The 15,850-nt window shown below is 34.2% G+C and overlaps 1 protein-coding gene and 1 non-coding gene across 2 annotated transcripts in view; both read left to right on the plus strand.

The window, feature by feature from the left end:
• Positions 1-15,850, plus strand: part of LOC143199141 (ATP-dependent DNA helicase Pif1-like) — a 346,278-nt gene that overhangs the window by 280,362 nt on the left and 50,066 nt on the right. The gene's annotated exons all lie outside the window — the stretch shown is intronic.
• On the plus strand, positions 14,365-14,436 carry TRNAP-UGG (transfer RNA proline (anticodon UGG)). The gene has a single exon. It is a non-coding gene; the product is annotated as a tRNA-Pro (tRNA).

A 15,850-nucleotide genomic window follows, 5' to 3' on the forward strand; every position in this document is an offset into this window, starting at 1 on the left:
GTTCGTTCACAGTGACAGGAAATTCTTTATGAATTGTTTAACGTTCGGCTAGGAGATGTTCCCAGAACAAATGCGATTTTCAGATAAATGTTAAAGTCGAAATTACGAAAATGGTCGATTAATCATGATGATGTGGTACATTTCGAGTTAAGAGAATCATTATTATCTCGTTTCTTGTTTTATAGATAGATTTTATCATATTAGTAGTGTATAAATATTGAAATAGTTTTCATTTTTCATGCAGTATTTTGTATTATTATTTGTAGTTGATAATATCGCTCGCTTTTATGCATTTTTTTTTCACAGTAACAAAAGTTGCTTCACTCAAAATGCCATAATTCACAAACAAATTCACAAATGATCCGACAGCTGTTATAGCAAATTTATACACGCATCTTTTGAGGGTTAGGGCTAACTAGCGCTATTTATGTGCCAGGCCGGCGACTTTTCAATTAACCTGTTATAACAAGCAAAAGCTCAATAAAATTCTGAGGTTTGGGATCGTACCAGCTAAAGCAATATAAATTATATACAATGCTCTTCTTTTATCTAAATGTTCACGATAAATAATGATAATATTTGCGAGTTTGTCGAACCGATCTGTTGTCGCGTTTCTTGAAAAAGTCACCGATCTATTGCCCGACCGATCTCATAATCTGACACCTAATAAAATTCATTTCAGAACTGTCGAATCGCGACCATAGGAACGGTCCGTTTCAACTGTTCACGGCCCGTCCGCCATTTAATCCGGTTACTTATGGGCCGCGGTTTATCTTGTCCCATCGCCGTTTACACTCCGCGCTCGCTGTCAGCGTAATAATTCCATTACGAAATGGCAACTGCTAATATCGGGCGAGATGGCGAGACCGACCTGTCCGGCCTGTCACACGGACGCCGGTCCGCATTTTAATCTGATTATACGGAATGGATCATGATCGTTTCGTGCGCTGAAACCGATGGACGGCGAAATCGTTGCCGGCTTCGGATTGTGCACACGGTCGCTGTCACTAAATGACGCTTGTCAGATCGCCGGTTGTCGTTGACTTTTGCGTGTATTTAGAAGAGCGTCAAATAGAACGAGGTGCCGATGTGGATACCGAATTGATGAAGGATATCGATCAATAAACATCTTGCACATTACATATAGTCAATACAAAGAAGCAGTGAACCCACGGCATCAATATGGATAATGTATTGCCTATTGCCTTCTCATTTTATTCCACTTAAAAAGAGATACGATGTCTGTAGTCACTATTATGGTGAGTACAGAGTTGAACGAAGTGAACGTTCGGGGTTTGCGCGAGAACTTGAGCGAAGATTCGGCATGGATTCGGCGGAAATCTCTCCGTTCGCGGTGATCGAAATCAATTCGTGGGGCGTTCGGTTCTTCTCGGAAAGTTTCTGCCTCCAAAAATCATCGGAATCTTGTAATCTTTTGTTTATAACCATACTTTTCACAATGGCATGCCAAAATAAAATGTCTTGTGAATCATTCTTCGACGGTACGTGTAGTGTTTTTTCCCTAAAAAGCAATGTTTATTGCTAAAATAATATGTACTGTCTAATCGTTTTTAAAAGAATATCAAATTATTGTATGGCCGGTAACATAATAAAAAAAGTTATGTTAAGGTGGAAAATACGAATAATATTGAAATTCAACTCGTTTAAAGTTTATGGTAAGAACTAGCGACCCGCCCCGGCTTCGCACGGGTGCAATGCTGATACTAAATTAAATACACTACAGAAAAAATATGAACGTTGTATATAAAAACATAGCGGCCCGCTCCGACTTTGCACGGGCATAAAATATATATGCCTATGTCACTCAATGAAAACAAGATAACATATTTGTTTAATTTACATGCTGTAAGGAACCATATTGATCTATATTAATTGCACACTGTATTTAAGGTACTTAATTCGATAAGGATTAATGCCGTATTGCTTAAAATAGCTTCGTAAATAAGCCATTTTCTCACGTAAAAAGTAAACAATAAAAATGGTTAATGTGGGTTATCCCTAAAAGATAAACATATACCATCGCGGACTTTTTTGTAGACCTTTTTATGGTGTACAATACTGTAGTACATTAATTTGATCTAACTCGTAGGGTTAGGCAGCGTTGTTGCTAATTGCTAAATAAGCCTAAAAAAATAGGTTAATTTACGACATCACGTTAGAAACCTCTAAAATTAGCAATGTTGCCTTAGTATATTATACATGTATTATACATATAAACCTTCCTCTTGAATCACTCTATCTATTGAAGAAAACCGCATCAAAATCCGTTGCGTAGTTTTAAAGATTTAAGCGCACATAGGGATATAGGGACAGAAAAGGCGACTTTGTTTTATACTATGTAGTGATATAATATAAAACTGTTATGTTTGTACGGCTTTAGTATTCTATTTATAGATTCTTGAAGAGATTTACAATTCTGTAACGATTACAAAATTATAAAAATCACCGGAAGATATATTCAGTCCCAAGAGAAAAAAATGTATATGTGTAAATTTCACTATGAGGTAGACATAATAAAACCTTAAATTAAGAATATTACCTTTATTTGGTGGCACAAAATGTTTAAATGGAGCCATCAGGCAATTCATCCGTCAATGATAGGGACAGAAATTATATAAACAGGCCTGAATTTGTATTTACTGCGTGTTGTATTTTGTATATATTTTATTACTATTTTGTAGGTGAAATATTTGTTGAATGGGTTTAAATTATTTCAGACACAATGACTAATTATGAAAAAATAGAAGCTGACAAGTGCAAGATGATTTGGATGGAAAAGCCTCAGTACCTATAAGAGAATAATATGCTAGTATCTTTTCAAATTATGAAGTAAAAAATATATTTGCTAACAAGCAAATTTGTGATACATCTTGGAAAAAATGAAGGAGTAACACCTTGAGACCAGTGAAATATCTGCTCTCTAAAGAATAACATAGGTAAGTGACTATTTTCTCTAAAACTACTGTGTTTAATCAGTTTTACTTTATATTTTAGGTCGAAGATATAGTTCTTTTTAGAAAGAAGCTAAGAAGCGATTGCTGAGTCTAGTGCGTTTAATGGGTGGTTCTTTTACATGTTAATGTATTCGTCACCTTTTAAAATGTTTGCATTCTTCTATGAAATAAATAAAATTAGTTGGCAAACTTAATATTTTTATGTTATTAATAATTATTTTATATAGTATTATGTTTAAACATTTTTTCTCTCACCAGTTGTGAAATACTTTTTTCATATTATTTCACAAATTTTGTACTATGGAAAGTATCAATAAATATAATTCCCGTTAATGAAAGATAAGGAAAACAATTCATAGTTTTGACACCTATTTTTGTAATTACTATTTGCAAAATAGAAATCATAGTTTAATATTTTCAGATTCCTGCAAGTAAAATATAAATATATTGATTTTTCGTATATTTACTGAGGTTTTTATATAGTTATATTTATTATTATTAATCATTAATAGATATAAAACACATATTTATCACTCAATGACATCTTTATAATAATAATTAAATTACAAGGAAAAACAGAGTTATTTTTTCGAAACCAAAACATATGTCATTCATATTCCCGCCAATTTTTCCCATGTTCGCTCAAATTTGTTAGCCAGATCCGCGGCCCCTGGAAATGCGTTCTGTTCATCGCCAAGCGCTGAAACTCATTGTGGCGAACACTGAAACTAAGCAAAGTGCATGCGCACTACAACTTTCAACCTATTTTGAAACCTGTTCATCACGAATGTTCTTTTAGTGAATTAGGGATAAGAGATTCTCTGCTTAATATTTTTGACTACTCTAGTTGAAAATGCCGACGCCAAATAAATCAGAAACACATACATAATGTCTCGTTCTTACCAGTAAAATGCACGTTTTTTGGACATATTTTTATTGTGTTGCTAAATATTAACATGGTCAATATAACCAAAATCTCTTAAGTTAAAAAAAACAATATTAATTATAATACGTGCTTCAAGTGCTATTTGACCGGACTACTCGGTAGCCACAGTTGCGCGGACCTAACTCTCAGCAGTGGCTGTTGCTCCTACCGAAATATATATTTATCTACTTAACATATTTTGAATGGCACCTCAATCATCTTGATACACGTTCCGCATCGACAGCTCGGAGTTGTTTTATTGTAAGACCAGCGAGATAACACCGACCAGTGCGTTCAATTAATTAATTTAATACGCGTCCTGATTTATCTTTGTCCTCGGCGGAGATATCGTCTCCTGGCCAGTTCTGGTATTCGATTGTTCGTTTTATCTTTGTTTTGAAATAAAAACGAGCCGAAGTTTTCACAGATATTTACATAATTATGACAATAACAATATTATGACATTCTAACTGAAAGGTTATCAAAATGATTTATGCTACCAGGTGTCAAAAAATTTAAACAGGATTAGAAATTAACACATTTTGTGATAAAAATGTTCTTCAACAGTAAGAAATATATATAACACAGGTGAATTGAAAAGTCCAAGACCTGATACATAGATGGCGCTACTAGAATTAAAGCCATATTTTTTTTAGTTAGCCCAAACCCTCAGAAGATGCGTGAATAAATTTGACAGCTGTCGGGTCATCAGTTTGTGAATTATAGCATTTTGAGTGAAGCAACTTTTGTTATTGTGACAAAAATGGATAAAAGGAATTTCGCGTGTTGATAAGATATTGCTTTTTGAAGGGAAAAAATACAGTTGAAGCAAAAACTTGGATACCGAGTTTCCCGACACTGCCCCAGGAAAATCAACCATCAAGGATAGCTATGCTAAGTTTAGACGTGGTGAAATGAGCACCGCAGACGGCGGTGGATGCCCAAGAGGGGTTGTTACCGACGAAAACATTTAAACATATCAACAAAATGACTTTTAATGGCCGTAAATTGAAATTGAATGAAATAGCAGACACTCTAAAGATATTAACTGAATGTGTACATTATATCATTCACGAATATTTGGGTATGAGAAAGCTCTGTGTAAAGTGGGTGCCGCGCGAGCTCACTTTTGACCAAAAACAACGACCTGTTGATGGTTCGCATGTATTGAAGTGTTTGAAGAGAACCGAGTTTTTGCGTCGATATGTGAAAATGGATGAAACATGGCTCCATCATTTCACTCCTTCCGCTCATTGGACTTCAATCGACAGTCATCCGAGTGGATTACACACGACGAACCCGCTCCAAAGCATGGGAAAACGCAACAGTCGGCTAGTAAAGTTATGGCGTCTGTATTTTGGGATGCACATGGCACAATTTTCATTGAATACCTTGAAAAAGGAAGAACCATCAACAGCGAATATTACATAGCGTTATTGGACTGTTTGAAGGACGAAATCGTCGAAAAACGGCTGCGTTTAAAGAAAAAGAAACGAAGACAATGCACCGTGTCACAAGTCAGTGAAAATGTTGGCAAGAATTCATTAATTGGGCTTCGAATTGCTTCCTCATCCACCGTATTCTCTAGATATGGTCCCCAGCAACTATTTCCTGTTCTCAGATCTCAAAAGAATTGCCGCTGGGAAGAAATGTTTGTCGAATGAAAAGGTGACATGAACAGACAAATTGTACTACAAAAATGGTATCGAAAAGTTGGAGGGTCGCTATAATCAGTGTATCACCCTTGAAGGGAATTATGTTGAATAAGAAAAAGTAATTTTGCCAAAAAATGTGTTTTACTATGGTAGGTCGGAGACTTTTCGATTGACCTGTTACAACACCAAAAAGAGCAACAAGTACGCGTATATGTGGTAATATAAGCCGTGTATAATGGTCCTGTCAGTTTGGCCGATCTATCTACCCTTTCCACCCTTGGCGCCGATTACAAAAGGACGCGTTTGGGATATCGAGGTCATATTCCTGGGTACCAGCTCGTACAGTTCACATTTCTCTTCTAATAAACATATCTCTCTTAATATTTGCGTATTTTAATCTCTTAATATTTGTATGTATCGCCCTTATTGTTTTAATATATTATTCACATTTGCCTTGTAATTATTTATAGAAGAGTTTTAATATACGTGTTAATTACGTTCATTTCTAACAATATATATATTTTCTAACCAAAAACAATGTGTATTACTTATTCAAAATTTTATTTGATCCTACAACCCAACTACTACAACTATCGAAACAACTTTCCTACCATTAATAGTTTAATATTAATCCATCCATAGTTCATATAATAAGTCCCGAGCCTATTTAAGAAAACAACATCTTTCAGGCAAAATTGTATTATTCATTTGGAGTTAATTCGTCCAATTTGTTCATGTGTTACATCGACATTTTCTATTGCATTTCAGGATAATTCTTTTTAGTTTTCTTCTCTAGCAGTCCCGACACGGTTTTATGGACTTTTTTCAATGGATTTTGGAACAACTGCTTACTTTGGGATACTTTAATATCGGGTTAATAATATTTACAAATAATGTTTGCGAATTTGCTCTATATATCCAAGTTTTTTAAAGTTAACTAATAAAAATTTATAAATAATGTCTTCCAATGTTGCCAGGTGCCTCTTTCAAAATAAAAATTAGTTTGAAAATTTAATAATTAAAAATAATAAAATATTTTCATAATTCAAAAGAACAACTAAAAGCTAATGACTAATTCATTATTTAATTTGAAATTCTTTAAAATGAAGTACACAATGAATGCTCGGCTCTGATCTGATATATATCACTAAATATTAATCACTCTATTCTTGTTATAAACAATGTTCATGTGTATTGTACACTATAAAACAACAAACAACATCACGTAAACTGTCTAGAAAATGGTCATGGTGTTAATCGTGTGGTTATGTAAATGCATTCAAACCTGTAAGATGATATATTTGGGTACCGTTTACCGAATACGGTCGACTTGAGCTGGAGAAGTGATTCCTGTATCCCGTTTATGCGTCTCTCGTACATTATCTTACCGGTTCTTGAATAATTAATTGATCAATTTAATTAATGACAAATTCAATTAATGTCGATGGGATAGTTTAATCTTCTAAAAATAAATCACCATTTCAAGACAGCGTCTAAGTCTAAAAAATAGCTTTAAATTAAAAATGGATTATTTAAATTGGCTTCGATCAATTCGATAAAACCGAATATTTTGTATCATTTATATTTCTATTAGTTCTGGTGCATAACAGAATAGAAATAATATTAATAAAAGATAGTTAAATACTAATGTTAACAAAATATATGATTTTTGATGACTCACTTTGTGCACTCTCTCAAGACATATATATTTAATAATTATAAACTATTTATAATATTAATAAAATTAAAAATTTGCAATGAGGCTTTCCATCATGTTCATCATATTCACAGATTAGCTTTCCAAGTGTAAACATTGGAATAATAAATCTCGTTAGAAAGTGGATTCAAATTTTAATAACAATTGACAAAGGAATATGGTAATTAGTTATATTGTATATGATTGTCTAGCGAGTTTAGTTGATATTTAATACCGTATATATTGGCTTAAATAGACTATATCCATGAAGAAGCGATCCTAGCTAGGAACATCTCTGAAAGTACTTTTATGTATACAAACATATCTAGCTGAACAGAATAGCAAGTAGAAGATAGAAATATCAAAACAATAGCATCAACAAGATAGTTCAAGATAAATTAATATTTTAACCTGCTTTCCAAGATAATAAAGCAAATTGAGTAATGTTCCTGTTAACGCCTGAAAGTGTAAAAAATGCAACTGTAATGACCAAGTCAAATCCAAAGCATAAGGTGCCACTATCAAAATATAGAGTTTGAAACTGGCAGATCAGCAACTTAAAGAGGGATTCAAGAAAATCTGAGTTAAAATGATGACAATCGCTTAGAGGGTACAGAAATTTCACCACCAAATACACAGGACAAAATGAAATAGTCTAAGCGATTTATTGTTGTTATGCGATTTATTTGTATTAAACAAAGAAAAAGTATTTAGCAACGTAGAGACCAAGAGTAACTAGAGTGACGATGACAAACAAAAATGTATAATTGTCAGATATTTAGAAATTCTTAAAATACTTTGTGTTTGTTGTTTTGTTGTTTTCTTTCTTTCCTTTCTTGTTCTTTGTAGTTTCTACATGGTTTTTAAAAATTTCACTTTTAAGTGGTGTGTCATAGTGGTGTTGGAGTATACTTCTTTACTTCTTTATTTTCTTTACCAGTATTCTGACCATCATGCGCCGTTAAGTGTCTCTGCCAATTGAGTGGTTTCCTTTCTATGTACTTTTCCACATTTTCTATACTGTAGTCTTATTTCTTTACTTCTTATTTGGTCCATTTTTGTTCCATCCTTGATTCTCCCGTGGCATTTGATTTTTGCTGGTTGTATCTTGTAGTTGTTATCGGTTGTTATATTTTTAAAAATATTTTTCAAAGTTTCTTTTTTACCAACGAGGGTTTATCTGGACTGGACCTACAGTTTAACGTGGGCTCCGAACCACGGTTCTCGACATTAAACATACCGATTGGCGACTAACCAACTTAGAAATCATCGCAGAAGATCCGGTCTTACCCAGCCTGGTTACTGATGTGACTGGGATCATTTTCCTTGTCGGATTTTACATTCTTCCCTAGAATCACAAATATTAAACAATCATAAACATACATTTATGATCATGCTCTAGTATGATTCGAACCCGGGACTATCGCAATAGCGGAAAGTTGCCGAGCCGGAAGTTGTTATTATTATATCATCCGCTCCTACCGACATTTCTACCTTTTCCATATTTGTCTATCTGTTGCATTATATTTTATATCTGTTTTTGTATATGTGTTTTAATGTAGTCCTATTTTTTGTGTTTGATATTTCCTTATTATTGTATCCATTAATATTATAAATAGGGTTGGGCTTAATATAACTGCTCTAGTATGACCCATAGTGTTTTTCTTCTTACCTTTTTATTCAGGTTTTTTTCTCTTGTTTAATATATATTTTCTGGTCACCATGATGTTTGTTTTTGATCAGAAATAAAAAAGGTAAAAGGTATTAGGGTAATATCTTTCGATATCGTTTATAAGGATGTATTTTAACCACTACAAAGTGGCTATTCCATGTTTAGATGACCAGTGATACCCAGACCTATGGCATAATTAATAGGATTTTATAAAATAATTTTTTGGTTTTGAAATAGGTGAAGTAAATATCAGTGGACTTTTCAATTTCGTACTAATAAAATCTGTCTATCTATCAAATAATAAAAGATAAATCTACACAAGTTTAAATTTAAACTGACCTTTAACGACCAGGAAAAAGAAATAATACGACGCGATGCATAAAACATGAATCTATTATGCAAAATGTACCATCAAAGTTCTCTCGCAGTAATAAACGGGAATAAAGGCAGATAAAACGCCATCATCCATTTCTTCCGTGCTATTAAAACGCCTTCCACAAACGTCAAATTTTCTATTTATAAAATAACTTCGGGCGCAAAAAATACTATTATTTAAACGCTTATTGTTTGGGCCTTTATTACAATGGGCTCTGCAACGATCTCGGAATTCGTGGGCAGTGTCGGTTAGGTCGAGTAATAACCTATTAGTTTTTCTTAATCTATTCAGACTTCAATTTTCTTAACATAGAATATTTAAACATTTCTTGGTGAAGATAAAATGTATAAACACTACATGATTATTATTATTGATTTTTTTTTTTTTTTTTTTTTTTTTTTTTTATAATTATATACATTGTTACTAGTCGTTGCCGACTAACCTACAATTTGTCCTTATAATAGCTTAAATCTAGGTATATATCTAATAGGACTCATCAGTCCTATATAGTCTCTAACATAATAATAATTGTTTTAACACTTTGAGTTTTTTCTAATGCACCTCACTGCACTACACTACAACACACTACACAAGTTCAAATGGTTTGGTCCTTTTGAGTCTGCGTCCGGTTTTGGTGTTGTCCAAGAGTTGTAATACTTCGAAATTAACATGAGAGTGAAGTCTCTCCTCATGTCTCTTTGCAATTCTTTTAATTTCTTGATTGACAGTCGGTATCTGAAGATCTCGATGTAAATAAATGGTCCGGTAATATCTGGGTGCACCTACGATGCTTCTTAGGACTTTGTTCTGGAAAACTTGTATTAGATTTATGTTGCTTTTTGCGGAACATCCCCATAATTGTATTCCGTATGTCCATATAGGTTTTAATATTTGTTTATATAGAAGTAATTTATTATGTATAGTTAATTGAGATTTTCTTCCCATTAGCCAATACATTTTTCTATATTTTAACTCAAGTTCTTTTCTTTTCTTTTTGACATGTTCCTTCCACCGTAGTTTTGCATCAAGTGTCATTCCGAGATACTTAGCATTATTGCTGTATGGTATGACAGTGTGGTTTATGGTCAATGGTGTAAGCGCGGCCTGTTTATAGGTGAATTGAACATGCACAGATTTGTTTTGGTTAATTTGTATTTTCCAGATTTGGGTCCATTTATTTATAGCGTCAGTAGCCTGTTGTAGGTTTCGGGTTGCTTCTTCGCTATTGTTTCCGACAGCAAGAATAGCAGTATCATCAGCAAATGTAGCCATTGTAATGTTTTCGATTTGTGGTATATCACATGTATAAAGTAGGTACAGAATTGGCCCCAGTACACTTCCTTGTGGTACACCTGCTTTAGCTTCTTTTATTGTAGAGTAAGCTTCCTCTTGTTTCACTCTAAACATTCTGGCTGTGATGTAAGATTTTAATAGTTCGGTGTGTTGCTTCGGTAATATTTTCTGTAGCTTATGGACGAGGCCTTTGTGCCATACCTTGTCGAAAGCTTGTGCTACATCTAAGAATACAGCTGAGCATACTTTATTATCTTCATAGGCTTTTTCAATAACATCTGTTATTCTATGCACTTGATCAATCGTTGAATGTTTGGTAATAAACCCAAACTGGTGTGTTGGTATTAGGTTTTTTCTCTCTATAATTGGTTTTAATCTTTTCAAGAGGAGCTTTTCAAATACCTTAGCTATCATCGGTAACAGTGAGATAGGTCGATAAGCTTTTATATCATTTGGTGATTTTCCAGGTTTTGGAACCATTATTATTTCAGCCATTTTCCAAACGTCTGGGACATATTTCAGTCGAAATGCTGCATTGATTAAGTTAGTGAGCTTTATAATACCCTTTCTTGGCAGATTGTGCAGCAATTGCCCTGTTATTAAATCATAGCCTGGTGATTTATTTGGCTTGATGTTAGTTTTAATAACGTTGGTGACTTCTTTCGGAGTTGTTAATTGAATTGTCGAATTTTCGCCGTCTATGTCCGGTAAAGTATGTTCAATTTCACTTTCGTTTGGTTTGAAAGTTTTCTCTAAATGGTCAGCGAATGCTTCTGCTTTCTCCAGGTTGCTGCGTGCCCAGCTTCCATGCATGTTTCTTATCGGAGGACTATGTAGACAGGATCGTTTTAGGTATTTAGTGGCTTTCCAGAGCGAGTAGTCTGTGTTCTTGTCATCTGTTAAATTTCGTAGATAGTTATTTATGGAATTGTTTTTAATTTCCAAAATTTCCCTCTTCAACCTTTGTGTTATGTTGTTTAAGATATTCTTATTTTCAGGTGTTCTATTTTGCTGCCATTTTTTCCGTAGTTTTCGTTTTTCAGCTACCATTTCCTTGATTTCTTTCGGGTAATTTATTCCTTTGGTTGAAGTTTTAATTTCTGGAGTGTTATTCCAAGCAGCCTGTTGGATGTCTGCAACGAATTTTTCGGTTTCATAATTTAATTGGTCTTCTGTCTTAAGGGGAACATTTAGTTGAATTCGATTGTTTATTTCTTCAACAAATCCTTCCCAGTCTGTCCTCTTGTTGGTTAATGTTGGATTTTGTTGTTTTCTTATAATGTTTTCACTCAGCGTCAAAATCACAGGTGTGTGATCTGAACTTAAGTCAAAATTTTCTTCAACTTCCATGTAGTTAGTGGTTATGTTTCTAGCTATAAAGAAGTCTAACAGGTCTGGAGTTTTCTCTGGATCGGTAGGCCAATAAGTTGGTTTTCCTGTCGACATGTAACTGCACCCTAGCTCAGCAGCTGCTTTATGTAATTCATTACCTTTAGTTGTCGTCATTCTAGATCCCCATCTTGTATTTTTAGCATTGAAATCACCACCGATTATAAATTTTTCTCCTAGGTTGTTTAGAACATTCAAGTAATTTTCTTTTTTTTGGTTGTATCTTGGAGGGCTATATATGGAAGCTAATGTAACCCTGTATTTGCTAGATATAACAGTTACTGCCGTTACCTGATTTTCTGCTAAACTGAGTCCGGGTTCTTGATGATGGCATATATTATTTTTTATTATTATTGCACTTCCTCCTCTTGCTGTGTTAGCTGGATGAATGGTGTGGTAAAAGTAATATCCTCTAAATTTAATAAAGGATTCCTTTGTCAAATGGGTTTCAGATATTAAGCAAATATCTATTTTTTGCAATTCTAGGAATACTTGTAGGTCAGCGTGATGTTTCTGAATCCCATTAGCATTCCAAATTGCGATGCGGATGTCTTTACTTGCCATTTTTAGTTCTTGAGGCCACCGCCCTATTGTTTTCGAGTTTAAGTAATCTTTCAGAAAACGATTCAATAATCTTTTCCTGGTTGTCCAGCTTTGCTATAAGTTTCAATAGCAGTTCGTTGGTTGTAACGTCTTCTTTTTTTGTTTCTTTTTGAGCGGTTTGGTTTATGCTTTGAGCATAGGTCATTTCATCGTTGATTTCGTTGTACATTTTTGGTTGTTTATTTTGAGTCACTGTTTTTTGCTCTTTAGCCTGACTGATTTTATTTCTTCTCTCTTGGAATGTTTTCGCAACTACGCATCCTCTGTAGCTTGCTGGATGCGCTTCATTGCAATTCGCACATTTCGCTTTTGTTCCTTTGGGTTTTTTGCATTCTCCCGTGATGTGTTTTCCTGAGCATTTTACACACCTTGGTTCCCTTTTACAGAATTTTTGTGTGTGTCCATGTAATTGGCATCTCTTGCACTGTGGCACAAGATTTGCCTTTCTAAGAGGTTCTATTTTTACTTCGACTCCTAGAATTTGTTTAATTTCATAAATTGCTTTTATGTCCGTGTTATGTTGGAATGATAACATAAACAGTGGTAAAGGCTTCTTCTGGACAACTATTTCTCCATTGTTATTTTTATTTCGTTCTTTTTTCAGGATATTTGTGACGTCAGTACATTTAAGTCCATTTTTTATTAACTCTTCCACTATTTTAGTAGTTTTAGCTGTCGGTGGAAGCCCTCTTGCCATTACTTTAATGTCTCTGGTTTGCTTATCTTCATACGAGTGCCATTGTAATTTTAGGAATTCCAAGCACTCAGCAATTTTCGTAAAAGTTTTACGACATTCGGCGTTTAATTTGATTTGTCCATTGTTTAATGTTGTTGCTCTAAATAGTATATTATTTGTTTTCATTGTTTCATATAGCAAGTCAAAGTCTGTGACATTACTTACTATAATTGGAGGTGGTCTCGGCACTTTTATTTCTTTATTCAATTCTTGTGCTTTAATGGTTTTTGGTTGTTGTGGTGAAGCTTCAGGTGTGTAGTTTGCTTTTCGTTTCTTATTTCTTTTAACTGTTATCCAGCCTACTTCTTTTTGCAATTCTTCCTCGTCTGTTTCATAGTTTACAGGCAATTTGTTTTCAGTGCACTGGTTCACTACGGGAATGCTAGTTGGATTGTATGTGTTTTGGTTTTTTATTAGGAGTTGTAGTGCATCTAATTGTTTTTGCATATTTGTTAGTGCAATTTCCAGATTCCGTCGGGCTGTTTTTTCGTTAATATACGCATTATAGAGAGCTTGCTCATTTTGCGTTCTCTTATGGTTTTCTTGACAAAAGATTTGATTCTGTTGTGCCAGATAAGCTTCACCTGACGTTGAGGATTGTGTTTCCATCTCATTTAGTCTCTGGTTCTCTCTATTAATCATTTTTATTTAATGAATAGTTTAATTCACGTTTTTACAAAAATTTCAGTACCGGTATTTGTTTCAGAACCGTTATAACGCCGCATTTGTGGTACAGATGATGCACCTCCGACCCTTAACAGCCCCCAAAATTTTACCTTTGTTACTTTATTGCAGTGACCATCGTTTTAAACACATTTTCACTAAACATTTAACGCGCAGTTTTAACACTGTTATTGTCGTCACGGTTTTTACTTATTTTTTAAAATCGCATTTGTGGCACAGGTAGTACACTTTCAAATTTATTACACTGACCGTCGCTCCAAACACGTCTTTACTCTACGAAGGTCGAACGACAACCCATTATTATTGATAATTATGTAAGTAGCTAGTAGTATCTTTACATAAGCCAAACGCATATTGTGAGGCTCAATGGTCTAGGGGTATGATTCTCGCTTTGGGTGCGAGAGGTCCCGGGTTCAAATCCCGGTTGAGCCCAACTTTTTTTTAAATAAAAATAATTTTATATTAAATTGATAAGTTGTTGTACTACTCCTTGTTTTAACTGAATGAAATAAACAATTTCTTATTTCTTTGCAAGTTTTAAATAGTGGAACACAAGAAAATTGTTGATGTTATTGGTAAAACTCTAAAACTTCACATACTGCGTGTGGTCTGTGGAAAAATTGTGCTAGTCAATTTTACGTCTTATAAGCAAAGGACTAAGGAGGAAAATATGTACCAGTTGTGTTCGTAATTACCTTCCACTTTTTTTGACAGACTTCACTAGCTATATTTTTGCAATCCGACTTGATATATATGTCCCTTTATTATAATGATATTAATCTCTACACTAGACATGTTACATTCTGTCAAAATAACAGTATAATGACCGGCTTGGTAGCGCAGTGGTAAAGGCGATGGGACAGTCTTACTGTTGCGATAGCCGCGGGTTCGAGTCCTGCTGGGGCTGGTCGTAAATTTATGTCTGTGATTGTTTAAAATTTGTGAATGTTCTAGGCAAGAGTGTCTTCTGGGATAATTTCTAAAGTTGGTCACTCGCCAGTCGGTAGGCTTAATGCTGAGGACCGTGGTTCGGAGTCCGAGTTAAACTTTAGGCCCAGTCCAGATAAACCCATGGTTGGTAAAAGGAGACTTTAACATGCGACACGCATTACTTCTTATATTTTTTATAAGAAAAAAGCCACTCAATCCCATCGTTTGTTGATAGATAACATGATTTAGGCAACTCAAATATCGTACTCTAACAATAAAATGTATTCACGACCAAAACAAAAAATGTTCTGGTAGTCTGAACAAGTTCGAGCATACGGAATTGGAGTAGTCATTGGATGAATCCCTAACATAAATTCAAGTAACAATTTGTGAACGATTGTAAACAATAGAACAGATTCAAAAAATGAGAAGATGGTTATACATGATTGAATTAAACAATACTGCTTCAGAGGTATGGCAAAAGGATGAAAAATAGATTTATTTCGAAAATCCCAAGCGAACACTTCATTTCTTTAGTAGCAAGACTATTCGCTGTCTCTGTTGTGACCAGTTTGGTGTCGTATATTATGACATGTTTATACCTGGATAAACAATTAATATTGTTCATTACTGACAAAAAATTAATTCATTTAAAAAACGAATTGATTAAAAATCATTCAGAATACGTTCAATGACATGATGATGATTTTACTGCATAGCAACGTAGTCTCATAAAGCAAAAATAAGTCAAGGAACTATTGAAATCACCATGATGGGAAGTTTTATAACACTCGTCGTACTCTTCTAACCTGGCTCCACCGGACGATCACCCTTTCGAATTAATGGGGCACGCCATCGAGGACGCACTACTTTACTGCACGTCAAAAAAAGTCTCGATGAAAGCATCCGAATTTTC

Source organism: Rhynchophorus ferrugineus, unplaced genomic scaffold, assembly GCF_030347505.1.
Source record: "Rhynchophorus ferrugineus isolate W39M unplaced genomic scaffold, kcgeb_rfMv2 rfM6, whole genome shotgun sequence".
In the NCBI taxonomy this organism is placed as follows: Eukaryota; Metazoa; Arthropoda; class Insecta; order Coleoptera; family Curculionidae; genus Rhynchophorus; species Rhynchophorus ferrugineus.